Source organism: Agrilus planipennis, unplaced genomic scaffold (genome assembly GCF_000699045.2).
Source record: "Agrilus planipennis isolate EAB-ADULT unplaced genomic scaffold, Apla_2.0 scaffold19, whole genome shotgun sequence".
Lineage (NCBI taxonomy): Eukaryota > Metazoa > Arthropoda > Insecta > Coleoptera > Buprestidae > Agrilus > Agrilus planipennis.
The window spans coordinates 2,140,160-2,150,075 of record NW_020438954.1 but is presented as its reverse complement, the minus strand read 5'-3'; the positions used below and the strand labels follow the sequence as shown (position 1 = coordinate 2,150,075).

Below are 9,916 nucleotides of genomic sequence, written 5' to 3'. Positions count from 1 at the left end.
AATGAGGAGGTCAAAAACCTCCTCGATCAGTTTTTTGCCAGCAAAGACCAAAAATTTTATGAGCGTGGAATTATGCTACTACCAGAAAGATGGCAAAAGGTGTTGGACCAGAACGGTCAATATATAATTTAATAAAGTATTTGTTTATTATATGAAAACTGTCTTTCATTTCCACAAAAAAAAAACGAAATGACTTTCCGAACAACCCTATAATTCTTGCAGTAGTGTCTATCCGTCACTGACCGTGACCAATTCTCAAGTCCAGACAGCATTGAATTGCTGTATTGTTTGCTTGGATAAAAATGATTATGTCACATTTGATATTAATACAGAGAACGATGGAAAAGTCAAATTAAAGGAAACGGCAAGGGTGGTGTTCTGTCGAACTGTTTATTGTATTTTTTAAATCGTTTATTTCATGTTCAGTTTTACGTAATCTTAACTTAAAACTTTCAAAGTGTTTTTCATATTATTCAAGAGAAAGGTTGCTGCTTTAGCGGGTGGTCTCTTTACAGCCATATGTAGGAATTGTAGACGGATGAGGGCTGTAAACCATTTTTGACCACCCACACTTCGGGGTACTCATACTGAATAATAGCATAAATTCTAAGAAGAAAATTGTGAACGATTGGTCACGTCCAATATTTTTGATTTTAGAGAAGAGTCTACTTAAGTCTGCTCTGTTAGACACACGCGTTTCACCTTTTTGTATATTTTTGTAACATTTAGTTTTTCTAGATTAAATAAGTGTTAACTTTGAGTTTTTATTTATTAATCCAAACATATCGTCGCTTACGATTAGTTTCTAGAGCGACAGTATAAAAGAAAGCAATATTTTCCAGGTGGAAATATCTGCAAGTTTTCCGTCAAGGAGTTACATCTGTTGTAGAAATAGTAATGAATAGGTAGAAAACTGGAAACGGTGTTCGCTACCTTCTAAAGGAGCGCAAGTACAGGAAAATTTGCGACTGAGTTTTCACTAGGCATTCGAGGCTTTTCCGCCAGGCGGCAGCGCGTGTGAAAATCAATACAAATTTTCCTCTGCTACTGTACAGGCAACTGTAAGGATCTTGTCGGCGTGTTTTCTGTTCGCGTCATTCACTAACTTTCCGTAGGACAATTGTGCATACTGTATAATAAATCGGTTGTCTGTAAAGTCGGTTTACTGACGATAGTTGAACGTGACAACGTCATAAGAAAATACTGATGGAATCGTTTCATTTTTCAAAAGAAAATTTTAATTTTATTTGTTTGAAAGATATTTTGTATGGATATAGAGAAGGAGGTAAATGGAAATGTATTATTGTATAGCAGCTGTCCACGCGGACGCATCGCTCACTCAAGTAGGAGAGAGACAGATGTCGAACGCTGCCGAACGCGGAGGCCGATTGTGCCTCTTTGTCGCTCGTTCCGCGCTCTCGCTTGCACTTCAAGCCTTAAATGGAACGCCTCAGAGCGAGGTAACGCCGCATGAGTCATGTTTTTTCGTGCGTGCAGCCGGCTCCATCGAATTATAAGACGTTGTCACGTCAAAAAAAAAGTATGATGGAGAGTAAGAGTGGGTTTCCCATATTCTGATATTAATTTCCGGAAAATACCTGAATTCAGAACTTTCAAAACAAGAATTTTTAGGGAATAGTTTAAGAATTTCGAAATGGATTGATGTGATACGTAACCACTGTCACGGAAAAGTGCATTTTAGCCTAAATAAATAAATAAAAGATATCTCGGAACTAAAATTTCTAACTCTGACATTTTAATGTCAAAAACATGTGTCACACTCTTATGTTCTGCAATTTATTATAATGCTGTTTTCACGTAATCAACGTATTATATAGTTTCAATTTCTCCTTATGGTCTGATTTATTATGATGAACGACTAGAAGGTCTTCAAACAATAACAAAAATGGGCGAAGAAAAGAAGGTACCTAACTATATGAAATTCATACTGGGTGGTAGTGCTGGTATGATGGCAACTTGCTTTGTCCACCCTCTCGATTTAATCAAAAACAGAATGCAATTAAGTACCGAGAAACAACCTATGGCCACCGTAATACTTAACGTGGCGAGGAACGAAGGTATTTTTGCATTCTACCGCGGTTTATCAGCCGGTTTAATGAGACAAGCCACTTATACAACCACAAGACTGGGAGTTTACACTTCCTTGTTCGAAATGGCTTCAGCAAAGAAAACGCCAAGTTTTGCGACAAAAGCGGGCATAGGAATTATTGCCGGTGCGATTGGTGCATTCGTTGGCACTCCAGCCGAAGTGGCTCTTATTAGAATGACAGCTGATGGAAGATTGCCTCCCGATCAGAGGCGAAACTACAAGAACGTATTTGACGCAATTTTTCGAATAGTGAAAAGTGAAGGGATCTTCGGTTTATGGCGAGGTGCAACCCCTACGATAGGGAGAGCCATGATCGTCAATGCTGCACAATTAGGAACTTACTCTCAAGTTAAACAGATGCTTCTGGCTACCGGATTATTCAACGACAATCTGTTCCTTTATTTCTGTGCGTCGATGACTTCCGGTTTTGTTACAAGTGTTGTTTCTATGCCGGTCGATATAGCGAAAACTAGAATACAAAATATGAAAACGGTCGATGGCAAACCGGAGTATGCAGGAACGCTCGACGTTATACGAAAAATAATTACGAGCGAAGGAGTTACTGCCTTATGGAGCGGATTCTTCCCCTACTTCCTTAGAATAGGCCCTCATACTGTACTGACTCTTGTATTTTTGGAAAATCTCACGTATTACTACAAAAAATTGGTCCTAGGCATGAAAGGTGATATTAGTGGAGGCATGTAGTTTATTCATTTCTTAATTTTCTACCAATAGATAAATATGTATAATGTAATCTGCCAGTTAAAGGATTGTCGTTTATAACATGTAAACAAGTTTTGAGAAGTAGAAAATAAAAGCATTTAGAATAATGTCCTATGATTCATTCGTAAAGTATCATATACAGAAAAACCTTTAGGTTTGGTCACCTTCTCAACGGTTCGTTTTCAGCCTCCCCTCTAATGGGAATATGACTTTGAGAAAGACCTTTCAATACTATGTCGGAACTTCGTTTAAACGACCGATTTGGTACGTACTACAAAAAAGTTATTAATCATGACACCGCATTTATTTTAAAATAAGTAAACTAGCCAACGTGTTAAAAAAAATATAAATATGTGGATGTAAAAGAAATAAGTGCGGAATTTTGATGGATATAAAGTAGATACAACAAAAAATCGTATGGTAATGTTAAGGATAAAAAGTTTTTAGGAAACACACAACAAATTGCAATCTAAAGCTAGTCCCACGCGTGAATTAGAAACGTACAGTGTATTTCAATTTGTAAGAATTGTGACTTTGAAGAAATCTGCGCGAAGATAGAAAGAATACACAATAGGCGTGAGCAAGACAGAAATAGTTGGAACAAGCTAGAACGAGCAAAGCTCTCGATGGGCGGTCTTAGGAGATCGGCTAGAACTGTACAGTACTAGACGAAAATGTTTAGCAATTTCTTAAAACAAAAATGTATATTAATTAACAATAGAAAACAAAGCAACAGTTTAATAGGTGTGTAGAACGTTAAGTTAATTCGCTTATTATTATTTTTGGCTAAATATATATATATATACTGTACACTTTTGTCTAGTTCTCGCTGGATGGTCGGCTGAGAAATGGCCTCCGCAGACAAATATGATTGAATTTGGAATTATGCTACGGCGCATCCTAATAAAGGAAAGGGGCATATCTCTAACTTCTTGAAACGAAAACAATAAGTGTGCACGAATAGCGAATTAGGATTATAAGTCTGCAGCTACATCAATGGAGAACGTAAACAGCGACGGTTATCGAACGTCGAAGATAAACAAACAATTTACTACTACATACTCCTTATTACTATAAAAACGAATTAAATAAGTACATTTGTTCATCAGTGATAGTTTTCTTTATGGTTCACCAATACCTCTATCATCCCACTTAGAAAAATTAATTATTTACTGATTTTTGCTTGTAGATGAGCTTATCGCTTGTCTAACGAGAAGTGACCAGTTACTATTGTGAAAATTCAAAATTCTGTCCCGCGTGAGGCAACATTTAACTGTAAACAACACAATTTAAAAAAATTTAGACTATACAGCACCTTTCTTTTGAAGCTACTGACACAAATCAACTCGCAGCAAAAAATTTATATCTAGCAAATCCTGCACTCGTTGCAAAAGATAAGGATGCAGTTTATCGCGCTATCACACGAAAGGAGCCAACGTTCTCTATCATTTCGTATACTATTTTGGGGGTTATCTTCTATAAAATCAAGGATTTCGTCCTCTACAACTGTTCTACGGTGACATACTGACCTATTCCAATGTCTTTTATTCTTTAATAAGCAATCTACTAAAGATGCCGTCAATCCGTAATGGCGAATCGTTTGGGAAAGGATAAAGCTCATGATTAAAAGAATGTAGCAATTACCTGAATCTTTGTTGTACAGCATCCAAACTTGAACACCGTTTTCCATAACTATTTGCATTAGCAGTTTTAAATGATCGTTTGCAAATGGTTCCAATGAAAGAATTAGCCCGGCTAATAGTTAGTATACGCTTTCCTTCTTCAATTTTCTTAAAACTCATTTTCACCACTCAAACTATTTATTTATCATAGAGAAAAACGCAACAAGCTAATTTAAGTACACTGCTTACAGTACAAGTTACTTTTCTGATTATGATGCCTTATTAACAAGGAAATAACGTGGGTTAGGTTAAACTAGGATGTCTGTCTTTATGGTTTCTAGAATTGCGACAGTCTTCAAAGATTATTGTAACCCGTGGGGAAGTCAAAATATCCCGTTCAGCAGGTAAGCTGAGACTGAACGATTGGAGCCCTAGCAGTGCAGTTTATTGTAAAATTGTCCGCGGGGAGAGTTATCGGTCGCATTTTCATGGCTCATGGTTCTAATGCTTTGTATCGTTGGAGAAGGACTATGGCTCAGTGGTAATGCTTTCTCCTACATCTATCCCACTTTCGCTCTATTTAGCAATGTGGTAGCTAGCTATGATGTAAATGTACCTATCCACTACATTCTTTGTAAGCACCACGATGAATTTCGAACGACACGGCAGTTATACATATATAGGTAGGCACTTCAAACGGTGCCATTACACGATGAAGGACCTAAGTTAACCTATTTTATACCGAAGTCAATAAATGCTCACTTACGTTTCGTTTTACAACCAACGACACGCTTCACCTGCTTGCTCACTTGCATTTTCAATAGATACATCCACCTACATGACACCTCCATGCCATAAAAGACTAAACTAAGTGGAAACTTGATAAACCTTAATGTTATTATTTAATTTTTGTAGAAGGTTAGAGGATTGTAACAAAATAATATCTATATCTACCTGCTGTGGTCACAAACAGTAAAAAGTAGCAATTATTAATAACTAATAACTATCATTTTACTATGAAGTATTTTACAACTTGAAACCATTCATGCGAGTGCCTATTGAGATTGAAAGTAAGGCTCAGCAAATTATACAGTAAATGAACTAGTCGATTTTAAATCGATCATTTTCGGTGTTTAAATAAACTGCAAATTATACTATACAATCCCTTTTGCATAAATTTACAGAAGATATAGCAGTATGAGCATTTAGGAAGCAGGAGTTACAGGAAGGTATACTTCGTTTACTTTCTGTAGCGATGTGACCTTCAGTTTGACCGGCGCAAAGTAGAAAAGAACAGCACTAGGCCACAAAAGGAAGGAGACAACTCTCGGTCAAACTCTTAACCGGTGAGGAGCGTATAATCCGTACAGTACTGCACAAAAAAATTGACTATTTTATCCACTACAATTGCATTGCTAAAATGTGCTGTTATTGGTACCATTTACTACTAAAAATATCGAGGAGCTGTTTATTTATATTTTAAGACATATTAAAGGCTTCAACGCTTGTTTTCGACTCGCACTACTATTCATGATTGAACAAAATTTTTGGCAGGTACTGTATGAAAAAGTATGTTTAATGAACAAGAGTCGTGCGTATAATGAGCTTTTTTCTCCCTACCTACGATTTTGCCAGCGCGCATCAAAGACATTAGAAGGCACATCGCTACAGTAAGTAAATGAGGTATAGTCTTAAGTAAAATGGAACTAAAGTACTGGTATTCAAGGGAAGAAAAAGTACGGAAAGGTTGAATATTAAGATATGAAAGGAAAAATTAGAATAAGTGGCTGATTTTCAGTATGTAAGAAGTCAGATAACAGGATGGAAGAAGCAGTAGAGATATAAAATAGACGATAGAGCATAGTCGAGTCGTCTTAAAAAAAAAAAAGGAAGTCACTCTTATGCTTGCGAATGGTTAACTTAACTTAACTAACAATCGATCAGTAGATTAAAATAATTCGAATTATTCGATTAAGGTAACGTGCCTATCACGTTGAGGTTGGCTACGCCGGGATCCGTTTTCAGCAAGTAGATATCCGCACAAGTGGACCTTGTCAGAGCATACGTAATCCTAAAACGTAGCATCGTGCTACAGATGGCGCTTACTGCGCCATTTGTAGTATTTTCTAAAACGCACCGATCAGTAGATTATTAATGGATTATTCTCCAATAAACCGACTATTGAAGTAAAACCTTTTATTTTATTTTATTATGCAAGTCCGCAATATTGTACTAACGAGACTGAGATTCCGGATAGTATACAATCAATTAGTAGAGTATTTATGAATTATTTTCAATTTTTAAAAATAATCGATTAATAGAAATAATCGATAATTCCATTTGATTGGCTATTATGGTGAAACCTTCTAAACCAGATTGTGACAGAGGATACTGAGGAATAAGAAGAATAAGGCAAAGCAAATGATACAACCAAATATACTAATTAGTTCTACTGAATAAATCTAATATGTCACTACATCTAACATGACAAGTTCTTTATAAAAAAAAGTCACTTTATTCTCCTATCTTCCGGTTTGATTTTCATGAAATTCTAAAGCTTGAAAAGTTTTTCGCATGACCGACCACGTCGTCAAGTGCAACAATATCTTATTAAATTTTCACGAATATTGTAATACGAAGATGCTTTCAAAAGTTTTCAACACGTTTAATAAGGTAGTGTATGCAATAATTCATTGTAGTACATGTGCAGGTCTCCGAAAAAGTTTTATTGGATCTGTAGAGGTTTTCTACCGCCGTTTTCAATAAATCAATTCATCCTGATTTATTAGACTTGCACGCCGCAAATTTTCGTGGTGAATATAATGCAGACACAATAACGATAAATTATGATGACAAGTAACCAATAATACAAACAAAAATGAAAAAGCAAACAAGAAATAGCTAAAAGAAAGGAAAATCCACTTTTGTTTTAATTTAAAAACCACCCTTTTAATGACGCTCTAAGTTCAGGTACTTCCCTCATTGGGACCATCCCTAGAAAACGGTATGAAAAAATAGAACACCCATAATTGATGGGCATACCAAAAACCGAGACTGAGACCATTGAAATGTTGGTCTTAATTTAGGCCTAACAATCTGAGTCTAGTCTTGGATCTTATAGGAAGTCAAGACTAGACTGGTGGTGAACAAATTTGGTCTTGGATTCACAATCTGAGATACAACTTTTATAAGAGCAAGGCCAAAACTACAATAGGGAAGCTGATAATCATCACGCCAAACATAAAGAACTAATATCCAGATCATTGATGTAATGGTGTTGGTCTCTAAGACTCGACATTAATCGTCCAAATTAATAAGTCCAAACAAGGACCGATTTTGTCCAACGCCACAAAGAATTAAACTAGAATACAAATAATAGTCTTGGTTTTAGTCCATATTTTGAGTCTCGTCCTTGGTCTCATTACAAGTCCAAGGTCGGGACTACAATCCGATACTAATGTTTAGGTACAACGAATAGTAGGGATGCAACCCAATCCAAAAACGAATCCGAATTACTACTTCTACTTTACATTCTTAATCTTTTAAGAAAGTATAAGGAGTCCTTGCTTATTACGTACTCATAATGCGCATTTAAATTAATAAGTCCAAACCTAAGGCCATAATACAAGGACTGATTTTGGCTATCGCCACAAAATAAAACTAGAATAAAAATAAGTGATGAATGCACAACAAAACTAAAATATTAGTTTTAATCCATATTTTGAGTCTCGTCCTTGGTCTCATTACAAAACTAAGGTCGAGATTATAATCCGATACTAATGTTTATTAGTAGGGATGCAACCCAATCCAAAATCAAATCCGAATTGCTACCTCTATTTTACTTTATGATCTTTTAAAACATGTAATAAGTCCTTGCTTATTACGTACTCGTACTGCGCATTTAAAAGTTAATTTAATATTATACAAATATAGAACTGGATGTTACTGTAAAGAAATGTGACATACCGTGACAAAACATTCAGTAGATCAGGCCATGCAAGAGCTAACAGCGACTCTCTCACAAAAACCTCCCAAGAAGACAAATGTGACTCGCTGAAAACCCTCTCGGATCGTTGTAGCCGGGGCCTGGAAGGTTTTGGCCGGCCATCCATCTTCAATGAAGCCGCTCCCGCGATTCTGCAACAAACATAATTAACTTAAAATACAACGGTAAGGACATTTATAATTCAGTCAAGTAATTTGATTAAGAACTAGGTAAAAAGCTTCACATTTTTAGGTGAACAATTGCTTTAGTCCGTAATCAAACAGGTAGGTGAGTGGAATGTGTATTATTGAATAAATAAATAAAAAAAAAAACAATTAACTTTGTTTCAAATATTTTTAAAAAGTATTACACTAAAGAATGGCTTTTGCCATGGACGTAACTATGTGAGACAAGGGGGAGGGCAGTGCCCTAGAAAACGTATCTACCCACCCCTCGGGAAAAGCCCTGACGAGTCACGATGTCGTTGCAAAGTTTTAAAACATAGAAACCCAGCACTTTAAATCTACATAAATCTTCAACTATCTGCTCCTCTAGGAAAAGCTTCTCGTTACACCCAGATGTAAAGATATTAAAAGGGGTGGAAAGACTAAAATCACTAGAATAAATTTGGGTACACTTATGATGAGCTGAAGAGTGAAGGAGTTGATCTTATGAGAAGCATGAGTTTAATGACCAGGTAGATGCAAATGTAATTCACCCCTTTTGAATTTTAACTTCAATATTTCATGTTACCTCTGTCTTTTCTTTTACATATTGTTGCATTGATAATCTATAAATATAATTTGTTCCTAATGCTAACATTGTACGGCGAAAGGATCTTTGTAGACAATTCAACAATTAGATGAAGTCACAGTGGAACACAATAATGATTACCTGTAAGTACATCCTTTTTGTGATTTTAGACTTTTCTTTCTTACCAGTGGCATATACAGAAGCTGATTCCACAACCAAGTCTCCTCTGAGAAATCCGTCAGCAGAGAACAGTGATACGTTTGAAACGAAAAAAATTTACAGCCCCCAGGGTCGAGTCGCCTTCAATAAAAAGAAGTCAGTTCTATGCTCGCGAACGGTTAATGTTTGGAGCGCAGTGCTGTACGGGTGCAAAAACATGGACGGTGAGCGCATCGGAAAAAAAAAGATTGGGAGCGTTCGAAATGTGATGTTATAGGCGAATGATGAAGATACTGTGGATAGAGAAGGTTAAAAATGAGGCGGCATTAGAAAGAATATGAGAACAGACGATTCAATGGAAGTCTATGAGAAATAGACGAGGTAAGTTAGTAGGACACCTTCCCAGGCATGAAGGTCTAGTCAGAGACATATTAGAGACAGAAACGGGAGTTAGGAGGGGTAGAGGTAGAAGTAGATTAGATTACTGGTCGCAAATAGTTAAGCATGTGGGTTGTTCTAGTTCTAGGGAACTGCGAAGATTAACTCAGGATAGGAAAGAGTGGA

General features: G+C 36.4%; 1 pseudogene; it reads left to right on the top strand.

Moving 5' to 3' along the window:
* Positions 1-1,761: 1,761 nt before the first annotated feature.
* LOC108743204 lies at positions 1,762-2,871 on the top strand (annotated as a pseudogene).
* Positions 2,872-9,916: the final 7,045 nt, after the last annotated feature.